The sequence below is a fragment of the Phyllobates terribilis genome, unplaced genomic scaffold (assembly GCF_046119375.1).
Source record: "Phyllobates terribilis strain yellow unplaced genomic scaffold, ASM4611937v1 Scaffold_142__1_contigs__length_4687701, whole genome shotgun sequence".
In the NCBI taxonomy this organism is placed as follows: domain Eukaryota; kingdom Metazoa; phylum Chordata; class Amphibia; order Anura; family Dendrobatidae; genus Phyllobates; species Phyllobates terribilis.
Window position 1 is genome coordinate 3,022,288 of NW_027362902.1, and position 17,421 is coordinate 3,039,708.

At 43.1% G+C, this 17,421-nt stretch overlaps 5 non-coding genes across 5 annotated transcripts; all 5 read left to right on the forward strand.

The window, feature by feature from the left end:
* The first annotated feature begins 406 nt into the window (after nucleotides 1-406).
* Nucleotides 407-596, forward strand: LOC141206255 (U2 spliceosomal RNA). Its single transcript, XR_012276911.1, has one exon. It is a non-coding gene; the product is annotated as a U2 spliceosomal RNA (small nuclear RNA).
* Nucleotides 597-1,705: 1,109 nt separating this feature from the next.
* LOC141206172 (U2 spliceosomal RNA) lies at nucleotides 1,706-1,896 on the forward strand. Its single transcript, XR_012276838.1, has one exon. It is a non-coding gene; the product is annotated as a U2 spliceosomal RNA (small nuclear RNA).
* Nucleotides 1,897-3,005: 1,109 nt separating this feature from the next.
* LOC141205949 (U2 spliceosomal RNA) lies at nucleotides 3,006-3,196 on the forward strand. Its single transcript, XR_012276620.1, has one exon. It is a non-coding gene; the product is annotated as a U2 spliceosomal RNA (small nuclear RNA).
* A 12,404-nt stretch (nucleotides 3,197-15,600) lies between these two features.
* On the forward strand, nucleotides 15,601-15,791 carry LOC141205950 (U2 spliceosomal RNA). The gene has a single exon (XR_012276621.1). It is a non-coding gene; the product is annotated as a U2 spliceosomal RNA (small nuclear RNA).
* A 1,109-nt stretch (nucleotides 15,792-16,900) lies between these two features.
* Nucleotides 16,901-17,091, forward strand: LOC141205951 (U2 spliceosomal RNA). The gene has a single exon (XR_012276622.1). It is a non-coding gene; the product is annotated as a U2 spliceosomal RNA (small nuclear RNA).
* Nucleotides 17,092-17,421: the final 330 nt, after the last annotated feature.

Here is a 17,421-nt window from a genome sequence, read left to right on the forward strand (position 1 = left end):
ACGAAACCACCTTGCACCTTATGTGGAATTGCCCATTTGCACAGGAACTTTGGCACAAAGTTGGGATTCTTTTAAAATGGACTTGCGGTTTAAGAGATTTTAACCATGAATATGTTTTATATGGCCTTTTTAAATGTCCGACCCCTCAACAGTATTGTATATGTTGGTGTATGATTAACTGTTTTAAAGACGCCCTTTGGAAGGCACGCAATATTTTACTTTTTAAACGTGATGCTATTTCTGTGAAGGATTGTCTTAAAATTGCTTTTAGCCAGATGTATATTTATTACTTGAGGGATGTCAAATGTATTGGGAGGAGGGACGCTAATCGTATATGGGGTTTTTATGGGTGGAATTCTGTGTTTTAATAATGTACTGTTTGTGTTGTTGTTTTTGATTGTAAACCATCTTTTACGCACTTAATAAATTATGTTGAAACCTGATCTGTTCTTATCAGTTTAATATCTGATACGTCCCCTATCTGGGGACCATATATTAAATGGATTTTTAGAACAGGGAGATGGAAAAAGAGCTTGCTCTGTCCACTCCACGCATTGACCTGGTATTGCAGTATCTCCAGGACCGGTGCACCCTTTCTTTAATGCAGTTTCTAAAATCAGAAAGTATTGAATTCAATGTTTTTTGTTCATTTTGCTTGTTTGTCGGATTTTGGGATGGACTCTTTGGCTTTGCTTTTCTTCTCCTCATTGGATTTTTCATGTTCAAAGTTGCAGAAGCCAGATGACAAGCTCATTTTGGTTCAACTTCAGCAACTGTGCATTGCATTGCCATGTAATGTAACGCAATGCTATCTTTCTAGCTCTCCCTCTTTACTTCCTTTTGGATAAACAGACATATTAGGCAAGCATTTTGGAGCTTTCACCTAAATAACTACAGGTGGTGAGATAAGCTGCACAATATAATTGACCTTTCAGTATATTGTTGCACACACACCATCTATTTAGCAAATGCCCTTGTTATCAACAGCAGCCTTTTAAACTCACCTGAGCTAACAGGTATGTGCGCTGGTTACTCTGCTGCGCTTAAAATTTCTTTTTTGGTTTGCTACAATGCCTTTTCTGAAACGTTGTCTCCCTCTGCTGGAACACTGACTTCTTTCAATTAATGCCTGCAGACTATAAAAGAGAACCCAACCCAAAAAGTTTGGTTGATTAGTCTGTGGCATTCTGTTAAACTGTTGCTTATGGCGGTCTCTGTGAGCTTCTCAGCGACATTCAGCCAGCCAGGTATCCTGCCTGCAGTAGATGGAATGTGGCAATGGAACGCTGGCTGCGCGTGTCATAATAGGCTCTGAGCCTTTATATACCTGCGCACAGCAGCAGCCACCTTCAGTCTGCTGCTGGACAGCCAGCAGCAGCAGGAGAGGTAAGTAATCAGCAGCCCTCCTGCTAAGGGTAGACAGCTGCTCGTTCCACCCTACCCCCCGCCTTAATTGGTTCTCCTCCCTTCCAACGGTGTTGAGGCGGGTGGGAACAGCAGGGGGTGAGGGTGCTGTGTTTAAAGAGGTGGAGTTATGCAGATCTAAAACGCGTGGATTGCAGCAGCAGCAAGCCGAAAAGTGCAGGCATGTAAGGGATCTAGAGGTTGACAACATGTCTTCTTAACGGGAGTCCAGGAGCTCATCTCCACAAATGGACTCTTCAGGATCCTTGGGTGGCTCCGTAGTTCGAAACCAATTCTGGTTATCGCTTCTCGGCCTTTTGGCTAAGATCAAGTGTAGTATCTGTTCTTATCAGTTTAATATCTTATACGTCCCCTATCTGGGGACCATATATTAAATGGATTTTTAGAACAGGGAGATGGAAAAAGAGCTTGCTCTGTCCACTCCACGCATTGACCTGGTATTGCAGTATCTCCAGGACCGGTGCACTCCTTCTTTAATGCAGTTTCTAAAATCAGAAAGTATTGAATTCAATGTTTTTTGTTCATTTTGCTTGTTTGTCGGATTTTGGGATGGACTCTTTGGCTTTGCTTTTCTTCTCCTCATTGGATTTTTCATGTTCAAAGTTGCAGAAGCCAGATGACAAGCTCATTTTGGTTCAACTTCAGCAACTGTGCATTGCATTGCCATGTAATGTAACGCAATGCTATCTTTCTAGCTCTCCCTCTTTACTTCCTTTTGGATAAACAGACATATTAGGCAAGCATTTTGGAGCTTGCACCTAAATAACTACAGGTGGTGAGATAAGCTGCACAATATAATTGACCTTTCAGTATATTGTTGCACACACACCATCTATTTAGCAAATGCCCTTGTTATCAACAGCAGCCTTTTAAACTCACCTGAGCTAACAGGTATGTGCGCTGGTTACTCTGCTGCGCTTAAAATTTCTTTTTTGGTTTGCTACAATGCCTTTTCTGAAACGTTGTCTCCCTCTGCTGGAACACTGACTTCTTTCAATTAATGCCTGCAGACTATAAAAGAGAACCCAACCCAAAAAGTTTGGTTGATTAGTCTGTGGCATTCTGTTAAACTGTTGCTTATGGCGGTCTCTGTGAGCTTCTCAGCGACATTCAGCCAGCCAGGTATCCTGCCTGCAGTAGATGGAATGTGGCAATGGAACGCTGGCTGCGCGTGTCATAATAGGCTCTGAGCCTTTATATACCTGCGCACAGCAGCAGCCACCTTCAGTCTGCTGCTGGACAGCCAGCAGCAGCAGGAGAGGTAAGTAATCAGCAGCCCTCCTGCTAAGGGTAGACAGCTGCTCGTTCCACCCCACCCCCCGCCTTAATTGGTTCTCCTCCCTTCCAACGGTGTTGAGGCGGGTGGGAACAGCAGGGGGTGAGGGTGCTGTGTTTAAAGAGGTGGAGTTATGCAGATCTAAAACGCGTGGATTGCAGCAGCAGCAAGCCGAAAAGTGCAGGCATGTAAGGGATCTAGAGGTTGACAACATGTCTTCTTAACGGGAGTCCAGGAGCTCATCTCCACAAATGGACTCTTCAGGATCCTTGGGTGGCTCCGTAGTTCGAAACCAATTCTGGTTATCGCTTCTCGGCCTTTTGGCTAAGATCAAGTGTAGTATCTGTTCTTATCAGTTTAATATCTGATACGTCCCCTATCTGGGGACCATATATTAAATGGATTTTTAGAACAGGGAGATGGAAAAAGAGCTTGCTCTGTCCACTCCACGCATTGACCTGGTATTGCAGTATCTCCAGGACCGGTGCACCCCTTCTTTAATGCAGTTTCTAAAATCAGAAAGTATTGAATTCAATGTTTTTTGTTCATTTTGCTTGTTTGTCGGATTTTGGGATGGACTCTTTGGCTTTGCTTTTCTTCTCCTCATTGGATTTTTCATGTTCAAAGTTGCAGAAGCCAGATGACAAGCTCATTTTGGTTCAACTTCAGCAACTGTGCATTGCATTGCCATGTAATGTAACGCAATGCTATCTTTCTAGCTCTCCCTCTTTACTTCCTTTTGGATAAACAGACATATTAGGCAAGCATTTTGGAGCTTTCACCTAAATAACTACAGGTGGTGAGATAAGCTGCACAATATAATTGACCTTTCAGTATATTGTTGCACACACACCATCTATTTAGCAAATGCCCTTGTTATCAACAGCAGCCTTTTAAACTCACCTGAGCTAACAGGTATGTGCGCTGGTTACTCTGCTGCGCTTAAAATTTCTTTTTTGGTTTGCTACAATGCCTTTTCTGAAACGTTGTCTCCCTCTGCTGGAACACTGACTTCTTTCAATTAATGCCTGCAGACTATAAAAGAGAACCCAACCCAAAAAGTTTGGTTGATTAGTCTGTGGCATTCTGTTAAACTGTTGCTTATGGCGGTCTCTGTGAGCTTCTCAGCGACATTCAGCCAGCCAGGTATCCTGCCTGCAGTAGATGGAATGTGGCAATGGAACGCTGGCTGCGCGTGTCATAATAGGCTCTGAGCCTTTATATACCTGCGCACAGCAGCAGCCACCTTCAGTCTGCTGCTGGACAGCCAGCAGCAGCAGGAGAAGTAAGTAATCAGCAGCCCTCCTGCTAAGGGTAGACAGCTGCTCGTTCCACCCCACCCCCCGCCTTAATTGGTTCTCCTCCCTTCCAACGGTGTTGAGGCGGGTGGGAACAGCAGGGGGTGAGGGTGCTGTGTTTAAAGAGGTGGAGTTATGCAGATCTAAAACGCGTGGATTGCAGCAGCAGCAAGCCGAAAAGTGCAGGCATGTAAGGGATCTAGAGGTTGACAACATGTCTTCTTAACGGGAGTCCAGGAGCTCATCTCCACAAATGGACTCTTCAGGATCCTTGGGTGGCTCCGTAGTTCGAAACCAATTCTGGTTATCGCTTCTCGGCCTTTTGGCTAGGATCAGGTGCAGTGATCTAACGGTTGCTGCCTTGGTCTCGGCTAGGAGGTGCCTGGGGTACCCGACTTGTTGGCCTTGGGGGATCGCTCTCTCTTAACGGAGGGAGCTTCACCCCCTTGCAGCTATTGGCAGGTCGGCTTAGTCCCCGGACAACGGGAAGCGATCGCGTCTTGTCTTCGGGGCGACCCGAGGAAATAAGGGCGTTTTCCTTTGCTGAGCTTTATCGCTTAGTGGGCTGTGTAAGTTCTTGGGGTACCCCTCCCTCGGTCTTGGGTTTGTTCCTGCTTTTGTGGGATTCATTCCCTTGTTACTATTGGGGGAGGGCTTAGTCCCTGAGGGCCGAAAATGCCTTTTTCTTTTGGATTTGCGGTGGGGGAGACTCCACTGCGACAGTCCATTAGAATCATGGTGGATGAGTGCCAGCGCCATGAGAAGAATCTGCAGTACATCGTGCATGAGATTCTTTTTGGGTTCTTCCACCTGGAGCGAGATAAGATCCTGTGTCTTTACGATCAGGAATTCCGTGGGCGATATACCATTTCCTTTATGGCTAAATCATGCTGTGATAATATCCATGCAGCACTGATGGTTGCGGACAAGGACGATGAGAGACTGAACGGGCTGAGCTTTGACTTCCTGTACGGTGAAGAGGAAGTACCCTTGGTGATCTTCATGTACAGCCCATTCGTCTCTGAGGGCGATATCGAAACCTTTTTGAAGCGTTACTGCAAGTCAGTGCGCTTCTCACATGATATCCTCAACTCCCAGCGCTTCTGGAATGGGAAGAGGAAATACCTGGTGAAGTTCCATCCAGATCAGAGCGGCATTGGTGGTCTTCACCACCCGCCTGCTAATTTTGCCATTGGTAATGTCAGGGGATTCCTACGCTACCCAGGAATGCCCCTTCAATGCCGGAATTGTCATGAATATGGGCATACACGAGAAAATTGTACAAGGGCTCATGTAGTCTTTTGCAACAAGTGCGGTAAGAGTGGGCACACCTCCGCTACGTGTGACTCTGAGATCGTATGTAACCTATGTGGGAAGGCAGGTCACGCCTTCAGGAATTGTCCGAGCAAAAAGTCAAAAACATATGACATGTTTAAGTCAGGTCAACTGACTATCCAAGAATACTTCGGAGGGAGTATTACTACACCTGCCCCTGGACCTGGGTTGGCGCACGCTGACGGGTCCGGACCAAATCCTTCAACGGCTCCGCCAGAGGGCCCGCTGGTAGTTCCACAGAAGGACGGTCGTAGGGGTTCCATAAGATTAACCGAGGGTTCGCTCTCTGTGGAATTGATCGATGTTCTGGCTCTAGATGTTGCCGTATCTCAGAGTCAAGAGGAAGGGTCCTCATCCAGCATGAATGCACCACCGGCATTATGTGGAACTGAGGAGACCTCTAGTACCCCGATTAAGCAAGCACCCAGATTCGCCACACCATCATCGGTGATCTTGGGTAAGGGCAAAAAGGGTACGCTCCTTAATCGATCAACCAGTGTGTCGGAAAGAGAGACCTCTAGGGCGCAAAGTAAAAAGGACCCGGCTAAGACCCAGTCGAGCCCTGGTCCTCGAACCAGAAGTCGCAGTAGTTCCGTGACCAGACCAGAGGACAAGACGACCCAGAGGGATGACACCCGTTCCATAGACCAGACCGCCATGAGGACTGCAGATGCACAGGACTTGGAAAAGATGGACAGCTCCCAGCCTCTGAAAAGGCAACGGGAGGACGTAAAGCAACCTGATATCCAAAGAAAACACGGATGTCGAGGTCCAGATGAGGAGCCAAAAGTGGATGATGCCTTTTTGCCTGCTTCAGATCCCGGTAATATTAAACAAATCCTGACCCCTGGAGATGCGGAGGAGGAGGTGCCGTGTATTGACTTCTTCCCATCTTCAGATCCTGATTCTTCTTAATGTCTGTTCCTCTTAAAATCTCCTCACTAAATGTGAGGTCCCTAAAGAGCCCTACACGTAGGGCTGCTTTATTTTCTTATTTAGAGACATTGGACTTTGATTTCTGCTTTCTACAAGAATGTGGTATACAGAGTAATTTAAATTATAAGGACTTAAAAGAAGACTGGAAACTGGGCGCTTCTGTGTGGTCCGGTGCTAATGACTGTCGTGCTGCCGGAGTTGGACTACTTTGCCGTGGACATTCTACCATCATTCAATCTGTGACTGAAATTATACCTGGCAGAGCTATTTTAATACATCTTGTTTTTAATGGACTTTCTTTACGTTTATTAAATGTGTACGCTCCTCCTGGGAAGCAGGAAAGGGCGGATTTACTTGAAATATTGCCATTATTTTGTGTTGGGTCAACCCCCCTGCTAGTGGGAGGAGATTTTAATTGTTTACGTGATGGGGAATCCCGGCAGGGTGGGGATGTGAATCGTAAAGACCGTACCTCCTATTTGTTGAAAAGTTTAATTGATGATTTTAGATTACAGGACTGCTGGAAGGAACTCTTGCCGGCGGATCCAGGTGTTACATGGTCCAATGGAAGAGTTTCTTCTAGAATTGATTTCATATTTGCTTCTACTGCCTTTAAACCTTGTAAATGTTTTCTTTTATCTAATTTATTCTCTGATCATAAAGTTTTATCTGTGTTTTTAGAGTTAGCAGGGGAACAAAATACCTCAAGAGGCCCATGGAGATTAAATACAACTCTCCTAGAGGATATTGATATTCAAAAGAGGTTTGTGCAGGCCTACCAGTGCTGGCAATCAAAGAGAGACCCCCGCGCCTCGATGCTGGATTGGTGGGAGAGCATTAAACCTAAGATTAAATTATTTTTTATTAAGGCAGGGAAAATGAAAGCAAAAAAGAAAAAGCAGTGGTTTTATGTTTTTAACCCCTTAATAACATCTGACGTACTAATACGCGTCTGTGCCCTGGGACTTAAGAGCCAGACCCGTATTAGTACGTCATCGCGATCGCGCCCGCACACAGGCTGTGCGGGTGCGATCGCCGCCGGGTGTCAGCTGATTGTCACAGCTGACACCCGGTACTATGTGCAGGGAGCGGTCACGCACCGCTCCCAGCACATTAACCCCCGCGATGCTGCGATCGAAGTCGATCGCGGCATTGCGGGGGCAAGGGGAGGTGATCGGCGATACTCACCTCCTCTTCCGGCTTCCAGCGCAGTCTGCAAAGGCTTCCCGGGTGTTGCCATGACGACCCGATGTCGTCATGACAACATCCGGGTCACCAGAGAGCAGGAAGATTGCTTGGACATGCGCAGTGCATCTCCAAGCAATCTTCACACTGTGCACTTCTGACAGCCTTCATGGCATAGGGATGGTGCTCCATTCCTGTGCCATGCAGGCGATCAGAAAAAAAAAAGTGAAAGTCCCAGAGTGGGACAAAGTAATAAAGTGTATAAACTGTGTGAAAGTGGAAAAAAAAAAAAAAAAAAATGTGCAAAAATATTATAAAAAAATAAAAAAAATAATACACCAAAAATAAAAATATAATGTACCCATCAATAAATATTATTATAAAAAAAATAAAAAAAAAACAATAAAAGTACACATATTTGGTATCGCCGCGTCCAGAACAACCTGACCTATAAAACTGTCCCACTAGTTAACCCCTTCAGTGAACACGGTAAAAAAAAAAAAAAAAAAACAAGCAAAAAACAATGCTTTATCACCATACCGCCAAACAAAAAGTGGAATAACACGCGATCAAAAAGACGCATATAAATAAAAATGATACCGCTGAAAACGTCATCTCGTCCCGCAAAAAACAAGCCGCCATATAGCTCCATCAGCCGAAAAATAAAAAAGTTATAGCTCTCAGAATAAAGCGATACTAAAAAATATTTTTTTCTATAAAATAGCTTTTATTGTGTATAAGCGCCAAAACATAGAAAAATGATACAAATGTGGTACCGCTGTAAACGTACTGACCCGAAGAGTAAAGCTGCCTCATCAATTTTACCACACGCGGCACAGAATAAAAAAAAAAAAACCAAACAATTCCTGAATTGTTGGTTTTTGTTTATTCTGCCTCCCAAAAATCGGAATAGAAAGCGATCAAAAAATGTCACGTGCCTGAAAATGGCACCAATAACAACGTCAAGTCATCCCGCAAAAAACGAGCCGTCAGATGACTGTCTGCCAAAATCTGGAAAAATTATAGCTCTCAAAATATGGCGATGCAAAAACTAGATTTTACAAAAAATGCGTCTTTTAGTGTGTGACAGCTGTCAGTCATAAAAACCCCATATGATTCTGGCATTGCTGTAATCACACCGACCCGAAGAATAAAGTCGTCTAATCACTTATACCGCACAAGGAACGGCGTCAAAAATAAACTCTTGAGTTAGGATTGGGCTAGGGTTAGGGCTGGGTTTGGGGCTAGGGTTGTGCTGGGGCTAGGGTTGTGCTGGGGCTAGGGTTGTGCTGGGGCTAGGGTTGTGCTGGGGCTAGGGTTGTGCTAGGGCTAGGGCTGGGGTTGGGATTTTTTTCAAAAGTAAGAAAAAAAGATGACGATATGGCGACTAGTGTTGAGAGCAAGTGCTCGCTACTTGAGTTTGCATCGGGTGCTCTGGTATGCATTTAGTATCGTGGGTATTTGCGTGACATGCTCGAGTCTCTGCCCCATATGCTTCGCGGCCAAAAAACTTTACGGGGATTGCCTGCCATGCACGAGCGATCCCCGCATGTTTTTTTTTGGGTGTCTAATAACCGTGAAACATGCGGAGCAGGGACTCGAGCATGTCACTCGAGCACACGCTGTACATGGTGCATACCTGAGTACCCGATGCAAACTCAAGTAGCGAGCACTTGCGCTCAAGAATAATGAAAACTTATTCAATATGATGACCTAATGTAAACAAATAATGTGCCGTACCTCTGGGTTCAAAATGTTCACTATACACCTTAATAAAATCTTTGAGGGGTATAGTTTCCAAAATGGGGACACTTGTGGGGGAGCTCCACTGTTTAGGCACATCACGGACTCTCCAAACGCGACATGGTGTCCGCTAACAAATTGAATGGAAAATCGGCTCAAATTGTTAGCGGACGCCATGTTGCGTTTGGAGAGCCCCTGTGTGTCCAAACATTGGAGCTCCCCCACAAGTGACCCCATTTTGGAAACTAGACCCCCCAAGGCACCTATCTAGATGCATAGTGAGCACTTAGAACCCCCAGGTGCTTCACAAATTGATTCGTAAAAATGAAAAAGTGAAAATAAAACACTTTTTCATTTTTATGAATCAATTTGTGAAGCACCTGGGGTTCCAAGTGCTCACTATGAATCTAGATAGGTGCCTTGGGGGGTCTAGTTTCCAAAATGGGGTCACTTGTGGGGGAGCTCCAATGTTTGGGCACACAGGGACTCTCTAAATGCAACATGGTATCCGCTAACAAATTGAATGGAAAATCGGCTCAAATTGCTAGCGGACACCACATTGCGTTTGGAGAGCCCCTCTGTGCCCAAACTTTGGAGCTCCCCCACAAGTGACCCCATTTTGGAAACTAGACCCCCCAAGGCACCTTTCTAGATGCATAGTGAGCACTTGGAACCCCCAGGTGCTTCACAAATTGATTCGTAAAAATGAAAAAGTGAAAAAAAAAACACTTTTTCATTTTTATGAATCAATTTGTGAAGCACCTGGGGTTCCAAGTGCTCACTATGAATCTAGATAGGTGCCTTGGGGGGTCTAGTTTCCAAAATGGGGTCACTTGTGGGGGAGCTCCAATGTTTGGGCACACAGGGACTCTCCAAATGCAACATGATATCCGCTAACAAATTGTCGGCTCAAATTGTTAGCGGATATCATGTTGCATTTGGAGAGTCCCTGTGTGCCCAAACATTGGAGCTCCTCCACAAGTGACCTCATTTTGGAAACTAGACCCCCCAAGGCACCTATCTAGATGCATAGTGAGCACTTGGAACCCCTAGGTGCTTCACAAATTGATTCGTAAAAATGAAAAAGTGTTTTTTTTTTCACTTTTTCATTATTACGAATCAATTTGTGAAGCACCTGGGGGTTCCAAGTGCTCACTATGCATCTAGAAAGGTGCCTTGGGGGGTCTAGTTTCCAAAATGGGGTCACTTGTGGGGGAGCTCCAAAGTTTGGGCACAGAGGGGCTCTCCAAACGCAATGTGGCGTCCGCTAACAATTTGAGCCGATTTTCCATTCAATTTGTTAGCGGATACCATGTTGCATTTAGAGAGTCCCTGTGTGCCCAAACATTGGAGCTCCCCCACAAGTGACCCCATTTTGGAAACTAGACCCCCCAAGGCACCTATCTAGATGCATAGTGAGCACTTGGAACCCCTAGGTGCTTCACAAATTGATTCGTAAAAATGAAAAAGTGTTTTTTTTTTCACTTTTTCATTATTACGAATCAATTTGTGAAGCACCTGGGGGTTCCAAGTGCTCACTATGCATCTAGAAAGGTGCCTTGGGGGGTCTAGTTTCCAAAATGGGGTCACTTGTGGGGGAGCTCCAAAGTTTGGGCACAGAGAAGCTCTCCAAACGCAATGTGGTGTCCGCTAACAATTTGAGCCGATTTTCCATTCAATTTGTTAGCGGATACCATGTTGCATTTAGAGAGTCCCTGTGTGCCCAAACATTGGAGCTCTCCCACAAGTGACCCCATTTTGGAAACTAGACCCCCCAAGGCACCTATCTAGATGCATAGTGAGCAGTTGGAACCCCCAGGTGCTTCACAAATTGATTCATAAAAATGAAAAAGTGTTTTTTTTTTCACTTTTTCATTGTTACGAATCAATTTGTGAAGCACCTGGGGGTTCCAAGTGCTCACTATGCATCTAGATAGGTGCCTTGGGGGGTCTAGTTTCCAAAATGGGGTCACTTGTGGGGGAGCTCCAATGTTTGGGCACACAGCAGCTCTCCAAACGCAACATGGTGTCGCTAACAATTTGAGCCAATTTTGCGTTAAATTTGTTAGCGGACACCATGTTGCATTTAGAGAGCCGCTGTGTGCCCAAATATTGGAGCTCCCCCACAAGTGACCCCATTTTGGAAACTAGACCACCCAAGGCACCTATCTAGATGCATAGTGAGCACTTGGAACCCTCAGGTGCTTCACAAATTGATTCATACAAATGAAAAAGTGTTTTTTTTTTCACTTTTTCATTGTTACGAATCAATTTGTGAAGCACCTGGGGGTTCCAAGTGCTCACTATGCATCTAGATAGGTGCCTTGGGGGGTCTAGTTTCCAAAATGGGGTCACTTGTGGGGGAGCTCCAATGTTTGGGCACACAGGGACTCACTAAATGCAACATGGTGTCCTCTAACAAATTTAACGGAAAATCGGCTCAAATTGTTAGCGACACCATGTTGCGTTTGGAGAGCCGCTGTGTGCCCAAACATTGGAGCTCCCCCACAGGTGACCCCATTTTGGAAACTAGACCCCCCAAGGCACCTATCTAGATGCATTGTGAGCACTTGGAACACTCAGGTGCTTCACAAATTGATTCATAAAAATGAAAAAGTGTTTTTTTTTTTCACTTTTTCATTGTTACGAATCAATTTGTGAAGCACCTGGGGGTTCCAAGTGCTCACTATGCATCTAGAAAGGTGCCTTGGGGGGTCTAGTTTCCAAAATGGGGTCACTTGTGGGGGAGCTCCAAAGTTTGGGCACACATGGGCTCTCCAAACACAACATGGCGTCCGCTAATTATTCAAGCAAATTTTACAATCAAAAAGTCAAATAGCGCTCCTTCCCTTCCGAGCCCTGCCGTGCGCCCAAACAGTATTTTTTCCCCAAATATTGGGTATCTGCGTGCCCAGGGGAAATTGCACAACAAATTTTGGGGTCCATTTTTTCTTGTTACCCCTGTGAAAATAAAAAAAATTGGGTCTAAATTAACATTTTTGTGAAAAAAGTTAAATGTTCATTTTTTTCTTCCACATTCAAAAAATTCCTGTGAAGCACCTGAAGGGTTAATAAAGTTCTTGAATGTGGTTTTGAGCACCTTGAGGGGTGCAGTTTTTAGAATGGTGTCACTTTTGGGTATTTTCTGTCATAAAGACCTCTCAAAGTGACTTCAAATGTGATGTGGTCCCTAAAAAAATGGTTTTGTAAATTTTGTTGGAAAAATGAGAAATCGCTGGTCAACTTTTAACCCTTATAGCTCCCTAACAAAAAAAAATTTTGGTTCCAAAATTGTGCTGATGTAAAGTAGACATGTGGGAAATGTTATTTATTAACTCTTTTGTGTGACATATCGCTCTGATTTCAGGGCTTAAAAATTCAAATTTTGAAAATTGCAAAATTTTCGCCAAATTTCCATTTTTTTCACAAATAAACGCAAGTGATATCGAAGAAATTTTTCCACAATCATGAAGTACAATATGTCACGAAAAAACAATCTCAGAATCAGGGGGATCCGTTGAAGCGTTCGAGAGTAATTACCTCATAAAGTGACAGTGGTCAGAATTGTAAAAATTGGCCCGGTCATTAACGTGCAAACCACCCGCGGGGCTTAAGGGGTTAATATGAGACTACAAGTACTCTTTAAACTAAAAGAAGTTGGTATTGATGTGGATGATGATATTGCAAATCTTAAGTCTGAAATAAAAAATGCTCTTAATGAAAAAGGAAAACAAATAATTTTTAACTCCCATGTACAGCACCTGGAGGAAGGAGAGAAATGCTCCCGATTCTTCTTCAAAAAGGTAATGGGGAGGAGGGACGCAATCCTAAATCTTGAAGGTGAAAATGATATTAAGGGTATGTTAGGAAAAGCTTTTAATTTTTATCAACTTCTTTTTAACACTAAAGTTATAGATCCATCCTTTTTAGAGTATGCTATTAATTCCCTTGATTTTAAGTTAGATATTTTAGACCAGGGTGTTTTATCTAGGGATCTCACCAGTGAGGAACTTTTACAGATTTTTAAAAGTTTCTCCAGTGGGAAAGCCCCTGGGGAAGACGGTCTACCGATTGAGTTTTATCTGACTTTTTGGGGAATTTTAAAGAACGATATGTTTTTATTGTTTAAAGAAGCTTTTAATACTAATAAATTACCCCCATCTTGGAGGAGAGGTCTGGTATCTTTAATATATAAAAAAGGGGATAGGAGCCAACTTAAAAACTGGCGGCCTATTACGCTTTTAAACCTTGATTATAAAATTTTAGCTAAACTTATTGCAGTCCGTTTAAAACCCTTTATAGCCAAATTAATTCACCCTAACCAGGTATGTGGTGTTCCCGGAAGAACCATAGCTGAGTCCCTCAACATAATTAGGGATACCATATGGTATTCAAAAGAGAGAAGTCAAAACCTTGCTATTTTATCCTTAGACTTTGAAAAAGCTTTTGACAGGGTATCGCATGAATTTCTTTTTATGGTTCTTAAAAAAATGGCGTTTCCAGAGAAAATTTTAACCCGCATTATGCTTTTATATCATTCTTGTTTTAGTCAAATTTCTGTAAATGGGTTTTTAACGAAGGGGGTTCCTCTATTATCAGGGGTGAAACAAGGGTGCCCTCTCTCACCACTGCTCTTTATCTGTGTTATGGAACCACTATTAACCATACTGAGAAAAGATAAAGTAATTAAAGGGGTACCTATTCCTGGGAGTAGGGGTATGCAACTTAAAGCCCTAAGTTACATGGATGATGTTACCATACTATGTCCAGATTCCACATCTCTGAGGAGGGTATTGAGAAACACACAATTTTTCTGTGAAGCCTCAGGTTTTAAATTAAATATAGATAAATGTGACTGTTTTAATGTGGGTGGATGGGACTCCTCTTTGACCCCTGGGATAGTGATACAGAAAAATCACATAAAAATTTTAGGAATTATTTTTAACCAAGCCAATGAGGGGGACCCTAACTGGGACTCTGCAATGGATAAAATAGAAAAAAAGATCTCATTGTGGAATTTAAGGAACCTTAGTATGGAAGGTAAAATTTTAATTATTAAAGCCGTTTTAATTCCCATTATGTTGTATGTTGCAATGGTGTTTCCCCCTTCCAATTTACAAATCAAGAAAGTAACAAGAATTGTTTTTATGTTTTTATGGGGTTCAAAAATGGAAAAGTTAAAAAGAGATCTGATGTACAAATGTAAATCTAATGGAGGTAAAGATGTACCCAATTTTTTTACCTTTTTCCATATAAAGTATTTCTGCTTATGTTTTAAGGTTTTTAAATCTGATGGCATTTTTAGTTATTTTTTAAAATATGCAGCAGGAATGATTTTTAAAAGGTGGTTTAGCCTACCTTTAAGTTCTCCTGTGCTCCTGTGCCCACCTAAACAGTATGTGATACTTGAGAAAACGGTCAGACTTTTAGGTCTCCAGGAATTGGAGCCTGATATATTGGGGGACCAAAGGAAGGTATCTATTGCTTGCAGACACTCTGAGGACACAATTCCTGTCTCCAATTTTTCACAGGCAAGGTCCAAAACGGTGTGGCGAAATGTGTACGGGAAATATCTTGCAAATGTACACAAGGACCTTGCCTGGGCTATCGTCCACCAGTGCCTCCCTACCCGTGAGTTTCAACATAGGCGGGGGCTGGTGGCGAGAGCCAAATGTCCAAGAGATATATGCGGGGAAAGTGAGTCTGTATTGCATCTCTTTTGGAATTGTCATTTTGCACAGGAGGTTTGGAGAAAGGTAGGCCCACTTTTAAAATGGGCATGTGGCCTGAAAGATTTTAATCACTTTTATGTCTTTTATGGTCTTTTTAAGTGTCCAAATTTTAAACAATTCCGAGTTGCCTGGATTATTATTAATTGTTTTAAAAATGCCATGTGGAAAGTTAGAAATATTTTACTCCTCAAATATGATCATATTGATTCAACAGACTGTATAAAAATTGCTTTAAGTGAAATGTATATTTACTATCTCAGAGATAAAAAACTGTATGGAGCAAAAGAAGCGGCTTCTATGTGGTGTGTACAATTATGGAACACAATTAGTGGTAATTAAATAAACCCAAGTACATCTGTAATTATGATTTTCTTAATTGTTACAATGGTTTTATGATGGTAAATTGTGTTTTTTACAAAACACTTGAATTGATTATTATCATGTTTTATCATTTTATTGTAATGTTATCAATGTTCTTTTTTAAAACCTTTGTAAATATACTTTTGAATCAATAAAATTGCGTTGAAACCTTATCTGTTCTTATGTGCAGGCATGTAAGGGATCTAGAGGTTGACAACATGTCTTCTTAACGGGAGTCCAGGAGCTCATCTCCACAAATGGACTCTTCAGGATCCTTGGGTGGCTCCGTAGTTCGAAACCAATTCTGGTTATCGCTTCTCGGCCTTTTGGCTAAGATCAAGTGTAGTATCTGTTCTTATCAGTTTAATATCTGATACGTCCCCTATCTGGGGACCATATATTAAATGGATTTTTAGAACAGGGAGATGGAAAAAGAGCTTGCTCTGTCCACTCCACGCATTGACCTGGTATTGCAGTATCTCCAGGACCGGTGCACCCCTTCTTTAATGCAGTTTCTAAAATCAGAAAGTATTGAATTCAATGTTTTTTGTTCATTTTGCTTGTTTGTCGGATTTTGGGATGGACTCTTTGGCTTTGCTTTTCTTCTCCTCATTGGATTTTTCATGTTCAAAGTTGCAGAAGCCAGATGACAAGCTCATTTTGGTTCAACTTCAGCAACTGTGCATTGCATTGCCATGTAATGTAACGCAATGCTATCTTTCTAGCTCTCCCTCTTTACTTCCTTTTGGATAAACAGACATATTAGGCAAGCATTTTGGAGCTTTCACCTAAATAACTACAGGTGGTGAGATAAGCTGCACAATATAATTGACCTTTCAGTATATTGTTGCACACACACCATCTATTTAGCAAATGCCCTTGTTATCAACAGCAGCCTTTTAAACTCACCTGAGCTAACAGGTATGTGCGCTGGTTACTCTGCTGCGCTTAAAATTTCTTTTTTGGTTTGCTACAATGCCTTTTCTGAAACGTTGTCTCCCTCTGCTGGAACACTGACTTCTTTCAATTAATGCCTGCCGACTATAAAAGAGAACCCAACCCAAAAAGTTTGGTTGATTAGTCTGTGGCATTCTGTTAAACTGTTGCTTATGGCGGTCTCTGTGAGCTTCTCAGCGACATTCAGCCAGCCAGGTATCCTGCCTGCAGTAGATGGAATGTGGCAATGGAACGCTGGCTGCGCGTGTCATAATAGGCTCTGAGCCTTTATATACCTGCGCACAGCAGCAGCCACCTTCAGTCTGCTGCTGGACAGCCAGCAGCAGCAGGAGAGGTAAGTAATCAGCAGCCCTCCTGCTAAGGGTAGACAGCTGCTCGTTCCACCCCACCCCCCGCCTTAATTGGTTCTCCTCCCTTCCAACGGTGTTGAGGCGGGTGGGAACAGCAGGGGGTGAGGGTGCTGTGTTTAAAGAGGTGGAGTTATGCAGATCTAAAACGCGTGGATTGCAGCAGCAGCAAGCCGAAAAGTGCAGGCATGTAAGGGATCTAGAGGTTGACAACATGTCTTCTTAACGGGAGTCCAGGAGCTCATCTCCACAAATGGACTCTTCAGGATCCTTGGGTGGCTCCGTAGTTCGAAACCAATTCTGGTTATCGCTTCTCGGCCTTTTGGCTAAGATCAAGTGTAGTATCTGTTCTTATCAGTTTAATATCTGATACGTCCCCTATCTGGGGACCATATATTAAATGGATTTTTAGAACAGGGAGATGGAAAAAGAGCTTGCTCTGTCCACTCCACGCATTGACCTGGTATTGCAGTATCTCCAGGACCGGTGCACCCCTTCTTTAATGCAGTTTCTAAAATCAGAAAGAATTGAATTCAATGTTTTTTGTTCATTTTGCTTGTTTGTCGGATTTTGGGATGGACTCTTTGGCTTTGCTTTTCTTCTCCTCATTGGATTTTTCATGTTCAAAGTTGCAGAAGCCAGATGACAAGCTCATTTTGGTTCAACTTCAGCAACTGTGCATTGCATTGCCATGTAATGTAACGCAATGCTATCTTTCTAGCTCTCCCTCTTTACTTCCTTTTGGATAAACAGACATATTAGGCAAGCATTTTGGAGCTTTCACCTAAATAACTACAGGTGGTGAGATAAGCTGCACAATATAATTG